At 50.0% G+C, this 12,605-nt stretch overlaps 1 protein-coding gene across 2 annotated transcripts in view; it reads left to right on the forward strand.

Annotated features, from left to right (window-relative positions):
- The first annotated feature begins 3,608 nt into the window (after positions 1 to 3,608).
- The window catches only part of MGAT5 (alpha-1,6-mannosylglycoprotein 6-beta-N-acetylglucosaminyltransferase), a 78,948-nt gene continuing 69,951 nt past the window's right edge, over positions 3,609 to 12,605 (forward strand). The window contains exon 1 of one of the 2 annotated variants that reach the window (XM_029072154.2): positions 3,609 to 4,216. The gene's annotated coding sequence lies outside the window, so the exon portion shown is untranslated. Of the gene's footprint in view, positions 4,217 to 4,542; positions 4,780 to 12,605 lie in introns of those variants that run through there. The other variant, XM_029072155.2, reaches the window with a different exon arrangement.

The following is a 12,605-nucleotide window of genomic DNA, read 5'->3' on the forward strand; positions in this document are numbered from 1 at the left end:
CTGATTGACTGATTGATTGATAAAACCCCCTCCACTCCTTTTTTTAATAAAATTGTTAAGCAGTTACTATGCATTAAGTGCTGTTCTGAACACTGAGGTAGATCCACGTTTAACAGTTGGCCACAATCTCTGCCCCATGCAGGATTCACAGTCTAAGTTGGAGGAACAACTCATTTTACAGATGAGGTGTCAGGCCCAGAGAAGTTGGGATTTACCCAAGGCCCCAGCCAAGCAATTGGAAGAGCTGGGATTAAAAACCAGCCCCCTGCTCTCTCCAGTAGGCCACACTGCTTCTCTCACAGAAATGAGAGTATTCGGGCTAAGAACACTCTCCGAGGGGTAGAGGAGCTGTTTGGCCTCATGGAGAGAAGGAGGGCCTGGGTTCTAATCCCGACTCTGCCACTAGTCGGCTACATTAAGGCAAGTCCTTTAATTTCTCAGTGCATCCGTTTCCTCATCCATAAAATGGGTATTCAATACCTGTTCTCCCTCCTACTTAAACTGTGATCCCCATGTGGGACAGGAACTGTATCCAAACCGATTAATTTTTATCTATCCCAGGGCTGAGAACCGTGCTTGACCCATAGTAAGTGCTTAACAAAAACCATCAGAAAAGACAGTGTAGAAAGTGAAATCCACTGAACGCTGAGTCGGTGCGGAAAATAATTCTGTTACCAGATGGCGCTCTTCCGCCTTCGCCCTTCCTCTCCTACGAGGCCGAGGCTGCTTTCTGTAAACCCGGGTTCCCTGAGAGTGGAGTTTGGTCAAAAAATTGGTCAAGAAAGTTCTGCCTGCTCTTCTGGAGATTCCCAGAAGAATATCTAAACCACCGGAGCTCAATCCCAGGAGAATATCTAGACTTCCGAAGCTCGATCCTTAGCGTGGTAGCATGGGTCGGTGGGAAGAGCGCGAGTCTAGAGGGGCTGAGTTTTGGTTGCAGCTCTGCTACTTGCCTGTTGTGAGACCTTGGACAAATCATTACATTTCTCTGGACCTCAGTTTCCTTATCTGCAGAAAAGGAATTATGATACCAGCCTTCCTACAGGGTTTGAGAGGATGAAAATGAGCTAAGTAATGAGAAAGTGATTCGGGAATAGGAGTGCTGTATAAAATAATCAGAATAGAATTACAGCATCCTAAAATTGAAGGCAGGAAAATAAGATAATTATGGTGGTAGATATCTGTACCAAGTACTGTACTAAATCCTGGAGTAGATTCAGGAGCAGGGTCTGTGTCCTTGGACAAGTCCCTTGACTTCTTAGTGCCTCAGTTGCCTCATCTGTAAACTGGGGAATGAATAATAATGATAATGATGATGGTATTTGTTCCGTCTTTTCTATGTGCCAAGCACTATTCTAAGCGCTATTTGTTCTCCCTCCTTAGACTGTGAGCCCTATGTGGGAGAGGGATTGTGTCCCACTAGATTGATGTGTATCTGCCCTGGTGCTTAGAATGGTGCTTGACGCATAGTAAACACTTAATAAATATGCCTGAATGAATGACTGAATGAACAAATACCATTTGGTGCGGGCGGGCGGGGGAGATAGGTAGGACACTGCCTCTCAGTTAGCTCGCAATCAAAGGTGGTGGGGGAACAGATATTTAATCCCCATTTTACAGATGAGGAAACTGGGGCACAGAGATGTTAAGGGACTTGTCCAAAGTCACACACCAGGCAGGGCATGGAATGTGTCTGGTTATATTGTTACACTGTACTCTGCCGATTGCTTAATACGATGCTCTTCAAGCAGTAGGTACTCAACAAATACGACTGACAATGACGAGTGGCAGAGCTGGGATTAGAACCCAAGTCCTCTGCTTCCCACGCTGCTTTAGTTTTCCCTAAAATCATCCTCAAATCAACGCAGGTAGGTTCTTTAGGGGGAAATGCTGTGGAAATCCAATATCTGGTCAGCGCCCTAATAGATAGAAATAATCTAGGAAACCTAAATAAAAGGACTTTCTGGCCAGTTTCACTTATATTCATACTCGTAATTTGCTTTAATGTCTGTCTCCTCCTCTAGGCGATAAACTCCTTGTGGGCAGGGAATGTGTCTTCCAACTCTGTCGCATTGTACTCCCCCAAGCGCTTAGTACACTGTTCTCCACTCAGTATGTGCTCAATAAATACAATGAGTTGATCGATTGACTGTTTCCTGGGTACGTGCTGACTGCTCCTGCTTCAAACTTCAGATAACCCCATTCATTGGTAACTGAATGGTACCAAAAAGTGGGTTATACAGCTTCGTTAAGTGATTACGCTGTCCCGCAAGCAGAGAGTGGCACTTACACCTCATCTCTCAGGGCCAATCGATCGATCAGTCAGTCAGTCAGTCAATCAATGGGCAGTACTTACTGAGCACCAACTGTGTGCAGAGAGCACTATACTAAAAACTTCAGAGACTATAATAAAGTAAGTAGATGTGATTCCTGCCCTCAAGGAGCTGTGAGCCCCAAGTGCGGATAACCTGATTACTTTGCATGTACCCCGGTGCTTAGTATAGTGTTTGGCCCATAGTAAGCACTTAACAAATACCATAATTAGTATGATTAGTATTATTATTATTAGAGAAGCAGCGTGGCCCAGTGGAAAGAGCACGGGGTGGGGAGTCAGAAGTCATGGGTTCGAATCCCGATCAGCCGCTTGTCAACTGTGTGATTTGGGGCAAGTCACAACGTCTCTGGGCCTCAGTTACCTCATCTGTAAAATGGGCATTAAGACTGTGAGCCCTACGTGGGACAACCCGATCAGCTCGTAACCTCCCCAGCGCTTACAACAGTGCTTTGCACATATGAGCGCTTAACAAATGCCATCATTACTTATTATTATTACAGCCTAAGTGGGGGGAGACAGATACTTAATGGCAACCCACGGTTTTTTATCCGTTGTACCCGGGGTCTGATTAACTTGGAATTCTAGTGGCCTGGATTTAGGTCGTGGGTGGAGTCACCGGCAAATTCAGAACTCGGCAAATTACCTTTAACCGTGCTTAAATGTCATTTCATTTGCAGCTCCTTCTGGCTGCGGATGCGTGTGCGTGTACACGTGTGTGTGTGTGTGTTTGTGTGTGTAAAAAGCGTCTTCTTCTGTGACTGGGGTTGTATATTTGCAGACGGTCCCCGGGCTGAGAGGTCGGCGGGCGGAGAGTGTGTACAGCGTCCCTGGCAGCGATCCCAGCCGCCCGGTGCAACCGCCCAGACACCGGAGGAAGGGGCTGGACGGAGCTTGAGGAATTTGTAGATGAGCCCTCCCTCTTCCTGGCGGGGCTCGCGGAAGCCTCTGTGTGTGTGTGTGTGTGTGTGTGTGTTTTGTGTGTGTAGGGGGGGGGTGTGAGTGTAGAGAGTAGTGTATGTGTAAGGTCCCCGGCAGGACTGGGAATTTTCAGACCGTCCCTGCTTCGGTCCATTTTCGCGACCCTGCAGCAGTGGCAGGAGGAGCGGCGGCGGCCTTGGCGGGGGCGGCATTGTCGGGCCGGGCCGGGCCGGGCCGGGCCGGGCTGGCCAGACGTTTCCACTAGGTGGCCCGGCCCACCATCACCGACCCTCCCCTCCCCTCCCCTCCCGGCCCGTCCGGCCCACCATCACCGTCCCTCCCCGCCCGGCCCGTCCGGCCCACCATCGCCGTCCCTCCCCGCCCGGCCCGTCCGGCCCAAGATCACGGTCCATCCCCGCCCGGAGGACCCGGCCCCGGCTCGGCGCTCCATCCTCTCCCCGGGGACCCGGCCCACCATCGCGCTTCATCTCCGCCCGGAGGACCTGGACCACGATCTTGGTCCATCCCCGCCCGGTGGGTCCGGCCTAGGCCCGCGCTCCATCCCCGCCCGCAGGGACCGGCCTAGGATCGCGCTCCATCCCCGCCCGGAGGGACCGGCCTAGGATCGCGCTCCATCCCCGCCCGCAGGGACCGGCCCACGATCTTGGTCCATCCCCGCCCGGAGGACCCGGCCCACCATCGCGCTTCATCCCCGCCCGGAGGGTCCGGCCCAGGATCGCCATCCATCCCCGCCCGGAGGACCCGGCCCAGGATCGCCATCCATCCCCGCCCGGAGGACCCGGCCCAGGATCGCCGTCCATCCCCGCCCGGAGGCCCGGCCCGTCCTGACGGTGGCCCCGGCTTCGGCCTGCACTGGCTCCCGCCGGCCACGACGGATGATCGGCTTCTCCCCGAGCTGCGGCTGCGGCTGCGGCTGCGGCTGAACGAGAGGCCGCCGGAGAGGTGAGCACAGCAGGGGATGGCGGAGCGGGGCACGGCAGGGCACGGCGGGGCACGGCAGGGCACGGCAGGGCACGGCAGGGCAGAGCGGGGCAGAGCACGGCTGAGCAGAGCACGGCTGAGCAGAGCATGGCAGGGCGGAGCAGGGCAGAGCAGGGCAGAGCTGGGCAGGGCTCCATTCTTGGGGCGGAGCCGCCCGCCCCTCGGTCCCCGGAGCTCCCTGGAGGAGCGGGAGCCCCACCGGGATCAGGAGCGGGAGCGGGAGCGGGAGGCGGCCGGGAACAAGCGGATCCCTAGCGGGGCCTGCGACCTCGGCCATTCCCTGGTGGTGGCCGTGGCCCGCCCCCGCTGCATCCCTGCCCCGGAACTCCGGAGCCCGAAACCGGGGGGCCCTGGAGCCCCGAAGGCCTTGGAGTCCTGGAGCCCTACAGCCCTAAAACCTGTGAGCCCTGCAGTCCGGTAGCCTTTGAAGTCCTGGAGCCCGGGAACCCTGGAGTCCTGGAAGCCTGGAGCCCCATCGTCCAATAACCCCTGAGTCCGGAGGGAGCCCTGGAACCCCAAAGCCCGTGAGTCCGGGAGCCCGGGAGCCCTAAAACCCGTGAGCCCTGGAGCCCTAAAACCCGTGAGCCCTGGAGGCCTGGAGCCCTACAGCCCTGAATCCCGGGAACCCTGATTCCCGGGAACCCTGGAGCCCGGGATCCCAGGAGCTGGGGGCGAGGGTATAATGGGAGCAGGTGAGGGGGTCCCCCTTCCCCAGAAGGGAGCTTTGCAGGGCTGGTCTTGAGGAGGAGACGCCCCCTGCCCCTCTCTCCCCAGCCCCGCCCCCCCGCTAGGCCGGGAGCTCAGCTAAGGGGGCCGGGGACTGCGAGCCGGGGGCTGCGGGGTCGGGGCGCTGCGCGGCTGCCACTTTCCCTTCCCCAAAGCTCCCGCCCGGCGGACTGTCGGCTTGCGACTGGTCCTGGCTTGCAGTTGAGGACCGCAGGGTGGGGCGGGGGAGAATCGGGACATCCTCGCTGCCCCTCTTGTGATGTGGGCAGGGGACGGCTGGGGCTGAGGTTGGGGCTGTCGACCCGCGGCCGACCCTGGCGCCTGGGGTCCCTGCTTCACCCTTGGCCAGGTTCGCCTCCGGCTGGAGCTGCTCGGGATATTTACTGTGGTATTTTACTGTCCCAAACGCTTATTGCTCTGCACACAGTAAGCGCTCAATAAATACGAATGAATGAATGGATGAATGAATGAATGAGTGAGTGAATGAGTGAATGAGTGAATGAATGAAAGTGGCAGGACCTTGCCCCCCTGGCCCAAGACATCTAGAAGGAGCCAAGGCAAGGACAGAGCCTCTGTGCCGTTCTCATGTTTTGGGGCCTTTGCATCCGCCTCTCACCCTCGTCCTCCCTCCAACAATTTACAATTTAAATGTCCCTGTGCTCTCTTACCCTGCCCTTGGCTCGCCCCACCCCAAACCACACCTCTTCAGGGGGAGGGGCGGGGGGGTGGAGGAGAAGGCGCAGTTTGGTTCCCACGGACTCTCAGCCGGCGGGCAGGGAGGGCCCGCCGCACCAAACCGGGGCCCGCCCGCCCAGTAGGAACTGTTGAGTAGCCCTCTGAATACTGACCATTTCTCCACTCCGTTCCATTAGGTGACCGTCTGGCTCCAGTCTCAGTTTCTAGGCCCCAGTGCTCACGGTTTTAGTATTTCAGGGGTTTGGGAGTGGCTGCCACCTCGGCCGTGTGTTTTTCTCATCTGCCTCAAACACTTTTTTATTCTTATCTTAGCGAACAGCACAGTTTTCCCCAAACGCAATTTCCCCTTAATAGCCAATCGCCTAAAATGCCAGCTTTAGCTAGGCTTTTGAAGTCACAGCTGCATTCCTAGCTCACCTCTTCAAAGCTTCTTACTCTAGCTGTCCCCTTTCCTACTGTGCCGGCTAAGACTTCCTTAGGCACCAAGAACCTGGCCCCTCCTCATCTGCTCGTTTGAGGAATGGCAACCCGTGGGACTGAGGTGGGGTGGGGTGGGTTGGGAAGGAGAGGCAGGAACTGGGGCTAATTGTATGACTCCTTGTAAGACCTGTTAGACTGGCAGATCCCACTGGTTGACTCCCCAAGGAATTTGAGGAACCCTAGGAAGAGCAGAGCCCTGACCGTGTGAACACTTAGCTGTGGGGGAGGTGGATTCATTGTGCTCCTAGCTACTCGCTTGTGCTCCTGACACCGCTTCCGGGCTATCCCTCCTCTTGATGCAATTTCTCCCCCTTTTGCTGTTGGTCCTGGTGATTCATTCATTCATTCGATTGTATTTATTGAGGACCTACTGTGTGCAGAGCACTGTACTAAGCGCTTGAAATGTGCAATTCGGCAACAGATAGAGACAATCCCTGACCAACAACGGGCTCACAGTCTAAAAGGGGGAGACAGCAAAACAAAACAAGTAGACAGTACCCTCAGTACCATCAAAATAAAATAAAATCATAGCTATATACACATCATTAATCAAATAGAGTAATCAATAATATATACACTATGCTATGGGCAGGGGAAGAGGTTAGAGCTGGGGCAATGGGGAGGGGAGGAGGGGAAGGGGGAAAGGGAGGCCTCCTGGAGGAGGTTCAGTCTGGGAAGGCCTCCTGGAGGAGGTGAGCTCTCAGTAGGGCTTTGAAGAGGGGAAGAGAGTTAGTTCAGCAGATATGAGGAACGAGGGCATTCCAGGACAGTGGTAGGACGTGGGCTAGGGGTCGATGGCGGGACAGGCGCGAACGAGGGACCTTGAGGAGGTTAGCGGCAGAGGAGCGGAGTGTACAGGGTGAGGATGAAGCAGCTTGGCATCGTGGATAGAGCATGGACCTGGGAGTCAGAAGGTCGTGGGTTCTAATTCCGCCTCTGCCACTTGTCTGCTGTGTGACCTTGGGCAAGTCATTTCACCTTTTGCCCTACTGAGAGCTCACCTCCTCCAGGACGCTTTCCCAGACTGAGCCCCCCTTTCCCTCTGCTCCTCCTCATCTCTCCATTCCCCCCTCCCACCCTCTGCTCTTCCCCCTTCCATTCCCCTCAGCACTATGAATATTTGTATATATTATTTATTACCCTATTTATTTTGTTAATGATGTGTATATCTCTAAGATTCTATTTATCTTGATGATGTTGTTTTGTTTTGTTCTGTTTTGCTTTGCTGTCTCCCCCGTTTAGACTGTGAGACCGTTATTGGGCAGGGATTGTCTCTATCTGTTGCCGAATTGTACATTCCAAGCACTTAGTACAGTGCTCTGCCCATAATAAGTGCTCAATAAATGTTATTGAATGAATGAATGAATGAATGAAGGGAGATGAGGTAGGAGGGGGCAAAGTGATGGAGAGCTTTGAAGCCAAGAGTGAGGTGTTTTTGCTTCATGCGAAGGTTGATAGGCAACCACTGGAGGTTTTTGAGTAGGGGAGTAACATGCCCAGAGCGTTTCTGTAGAAAGATAATCTGGGCAGCCGAATGAAGAATAGACTGGAATGGGGAGAGACAGGAGAACGAGAGATCAGAGAGGAGGCTGATGCAATAATCCAGTCGGGATATTATGAGAGATTGTACCAGCAAGTGGTGATGGATGACTGGGAAGAAAATTTGGTTACTTTGATCAAATCAGGGCCTGCTGCCTGTCTGTCTTCTCTGACCACCTCTTAGTGCTATCCTCAGCACTCATAGATATGTGCATATGTTTATATTTATCTGTACATTTGCTTATTTGATCAGTTTTTCATCCTGTCCTTTTTAATGCTGTTTTTAGCTGCATATTTTTTCCTCCTCCAGTTTTCCCTATCTGTAAGTCATTTTTGTTTTTCTTTCCCAGTAAATTGTACATCCCTTGAAGGTAGGGAAGGTGGATCTTGCTATTGTTATACTTTCCCAAGCATTCAGTCCAGGGCAGTGAGTGTAGTGCCTAGAACTCACAAGGATTCCTATTTTTCAGGATTCTCACTGAGAACTGAACTTCTAAATAACCAAATCTCTGAACTCTTTCAGTAAAATTATGCCAGAACCCTTTCAAACAGGCTCCGACCTACAGCAGACTCCAGGCCTGAAGAGAAGGCCGTGGCAGGTTCTTAGTACTTTGTAATAATAAGAATAATAATAACTGTGGCATTTGTTAAGTGCTTAGTATATGCCCGTCACCGTACTAAGCGCTGAGGTAAATAATTGGGTTGGACACAGTCCCTGTCCCACATGAGGCCCACCATCTTAATCCCCATTTTACAAGGTCACACAGCAGACTTGTAGTGGAGCTGGGATTAGAACCCAGGTCCTTCTGACTCCCAGGCCTGTGTTCTAGAGATTTGACTTCGATGGTGAAAGCCATCTTCGAAAGATGGTTGAAATGTTTATGCCAAAATCCCAGGATTCCCTCTTTGTCTGTGATGATGGTGGAGCCACCTATGCCCCTGTGGAGCAGGTGGGATCCGAGCCATGTTTATTCTTCAGGGATGCAGGAGAAGAAGGGTGGCCTAGTGGAAAGAAGACAGACCTGGGAGTCAGAGGAATTGGGTTTTAATCCCGCCTCCGCTCCTTGTCTGCTCTTTGGCCGTGGGTGAGTCACATGAGTTCTGTGGGCCTCAGTTACCTCATCTGTAAAATGGGGAGTAAATCTCCTTTCTCCGATTTAGGCTGTGAGCCTCATGTGGAAAAGGGACTGTGTCCAATGTAATTATCTCGTATCTTTCTCAGCACTTAGAAGAGTGCTTGGCACATTGTAAGCATTTAACAAGTACCATAAAAAATTAGAGATCCTTAGTTGGGGACATCCAGAAAGCCTTGAATGAATAAATACAATTGAATGAATGAATGAATTTACTGAGCTCTTATTATGTGAACAGTACTGTGCTAAGCCCTTAGGAAAATACAGCGGAGCTTAGTACAAGACATTGCACCCAGTAGATGCTGAATATTTTATATTACTACTACTATTACTAATACTTAAGGACTTTGCTGTTAACTCAGTAATTGGGTGCAGTATGTCTGCGGACACAATCTCTCTCCTCAGCAGGACATAGGAAGTCAATTTGCAGCCTTAAAATTGCCCACTTTCTCCTGTGGAGAGTTAAACTTAATATCTAAAATCTGTACACATCTACTGAAGTTAGGAAACCTTATCGCCCCTCAGTTTCTGAAAAGTAGCCCTGTCCTGTTAGCAGATTAGTTCCATAAAAATGCCTTTTTGTGCCATTATAACAACTACGTTAAATCTTCTATCAAGATTTAACAAGAGATTACCCTTATAGCTTACCAGTACACTGAAAGACAGGAATCAAGAATCTCGACTCAACTCATGACTGAGATCTACTCTTTCAATACAGTAAAGACGTTTAGAATAGTTTCACTCTAGAATGTATTTCCTTTTCTTCTCATAAATAAATGGTCAAGAGTCTGGAAGGTTGATAAGTCTCTCTTTTACATAGACGGTGAACTTTCCTGGATGCAATTTAAAAGAGCACTAAATGCTTGTGATAGATTTTAAATTCAAACCCACACCTAAATATTAGAACCTAGGTTTAGCCTACACCCAGTGACTGAGTTTTTTGCCTGATCAAATAATGCCCTTGATGGGGTTATCTGGAATCTTTTGAAGGCCTTTCTGCTGCATTGTACTTTCCAAGCGCTTAGTTCAGTGCTCTGCACACAGTAATTGCTCAATAAATACAATAGAATGAATGAATAAATAATTACTAGTAATGGTGTGTTGTTTTGTCAGACATTCATCCTAGAAGAGCAAGTTAAGATTCTGGAATCAAATCTTTCAAAATTAAACCTAGGAAAATCCACTTGACTGTTATTTGCTGGTAAGGCACAAATAGTGCCATTTCTATGATGAGTGAGGTGACCATTATGTACAAAACACTTTTCCAGTTTTTTTAATGGCATTCGTTAAGTGCTTATTTTGTGTCAAACACTGTTCTAAGCACTGGAGTAGACACAAGGTATTTAGATTGGACACAGTCCTTGTTCCGTATGGGGCTCACAGTCTGAGAGGGAAAATTGAGGCACAGAGAAGTTAAGTGACTTGCCCAAGGTGATGAGTCAGGATTAAAACCCAGGGTCTCTGACTCCCAGACCTGTGCTCTTTCCCCTAGCCCATGCTATTTCCCTTTTCCAATTATTTCTCTCAACTCCCCGGAGGTTAGTCAGTATTTAGCAGTTTTGCAAGTTGACTAACAAGTGTTTTGCTGAACGTTGTCACACCTGAGATAGAGACCTGGTTGGTCCTTCCTAGAGTTCTCTAACTGAGGTCCGTACTTTGAGAGACAGAAAGAAGTCAGAGGGAGTTCAGAGCAGAGTATCAAATAACTTCCAAATATTGAGGAATAGAACCTGTGAGGAAAGGTTAAAAGGTTGGGATTCGCCAGACGTGAAGTATCACAGCAGATAGGTATTCATGATCTAGAACGCTCCCCATCTGGAAAACACTCCAGAAAGGAGACCAGCATGCCACACTCCAGAAGGGGGCACAGCACACTGCAGGCCAGAAAAGTTGCCTGCCTCGCCTCAATCCAGAAAGTTATGTGCCTCAGTCCAATCCAGGAGTATGTATGCCACATTATGAAACTATAAGCCCCCTGTGGGACAGGGACTGTGTCCAACCTGAGTACCTTGTATCTACTCCAGTGCTTAGAACAGTGCTTGGCACATAGTAAACACTTAACAAATACCGTTATTATTATTATTATCATCATCATCCAGAAAGGGGAGAGGGGATGGGGTGGTTTGCTGCAGTGCTGTCCAGATAGGCACGTGGGGCATGCTGCAATCTAGAAGGAGAACAGCACATTGCAATCTACAAAGGAACATGATATGCTGCAGTCCAGCGATAGCTCCATCAGGATCAAAGGACAGGAGGCAGAAACAGAAACGGCACCAGGTTTATAACAAATATGACAGTACAGCAAGGACAGTCTGGGTGTCGGCATAATGTGGTCAGGATATCATGGGTCCCATATCAGTCTTTTCAGAGACACACACGCACACACCCGCACACACATACACCACCCCACTCCCCCACCCCCCTGCCATAGTTGGAATTTCACCTTCAGTAGCATCATTTTAGCACTGGAGATAGACTAGATCCTGTGTACCTACCTATCTATGCACCTTCGAGGTAAGAGGTGGGTTGGGGAAAGAAGACTGAACATTAAAATGGTTTTCCGGAGTGATGACAGGGGTCTGATGGGGTTCGACTATTCCAGCCAGTCTGTCCATCCACTGCTGTAAGGCAGCTTTAACCCTTACTGCCCAAGGGTCTTTAGTGTTATAGTTTCACTGAAAGAGAATGAGTTTTGGAGTCCTAAGATTTGGGTTCCAGTCCCAGCTCTGCCACTGGGCCTGTGGTGAGACCTTAGGCATATCATTTCACTTCTCTGTACCTTGTTTTCTTCATCTGTGAAATGGGGGTAAAAACACTCTTCTCTATCTCACGGGAGTGTTGCGAGGACCAAAATGAGGCAAGCAATATTGTGCTAGCATTTCAGAAAGTAAAAAATGCTATTTTTCTGTAGGACACAGCTCTGAGGGAGGACAATGTCAGTCAGGTGTGCAAAGCAAATCCTGTTTTCAGGGTCCAAGGGAAATGTGAAATTGATAGGCCAGAAAGGAGCCCTGTGGCTCTAGGGGCCAGTACCGCTCTCTGAGGGGAGTGAGTCTGTAGTAGGAAGGCTCCTGGGTGACTTTGGGTCTGGTCCGGAAATAAATGTAGCTGTAGGTCATCTGAAATGCAGCTATTGGTTTTAGAGCGTGGAAGTACTGACCTTCTCTTCCGAATCCACTGGAAACTAAAGGCTGTGAACTTTGCCTCTAACAGCCTAGTACCAGCAAGCGATGCATTGAAGAGATGGAGCCTTTCTTTCCTCTCTCTGAACCACCAAATAGGCTCTTTTGTTGCTGAACATTCTTAGATTCCATTTTGTTCTCCTTTTTCCTTGTGGGTTTCACGCTGGCCAAATGGCAGCTTTCCATGCAACGGGCAAGAGATTCCCAAGGTTTCTTGTGTATCCGGAGGAGTCCACCGCTTCCAGGAGCTTGGCACAGTGCTCTGCACACAGTGAGGATGTTTCCAAAGTGGATCTCAACAAGAGAAGACTAAATTTAAGTTCTTCCCTCTTTTTTTCAAAAAAAAGGAGTAGTGTTTTATTGTTTATTTACCTAATGATTCCTTCCCATTTACATTTCCTATTCAGATGATTAGATAAGCACAATTATCTAAATGGTTTGGTATCATAATTATTAATTATCAAGCCCCAGTTGGTTAATATTTTAGTACAGTCTTTTGGTTACTTCCTGTCCACACTGTTTGGAAATTGTTAGTTATATTTTCCAGAGTTTAGTCTGGAGGCCCGGTGCTCCTCATGTCAGTCTCTCCAGAAT

This window comes from Ornithorhynchus anatinus, chromosome 9 (assembly GCF_004115215.2).
Source record: "Ornithorhynchus anatinus isolate Pmale09 chromosome 9, mOrnAna1.pri.v4, whole genome shotgun sequence".
Classification (NCBI taxonomy): Eukaryota; Metazoa; Chordata; class Mammalia; order Monotremata; family Ornithorhynchidae; genus Ornithorhynchus; species Ornithorhynchus anatinus.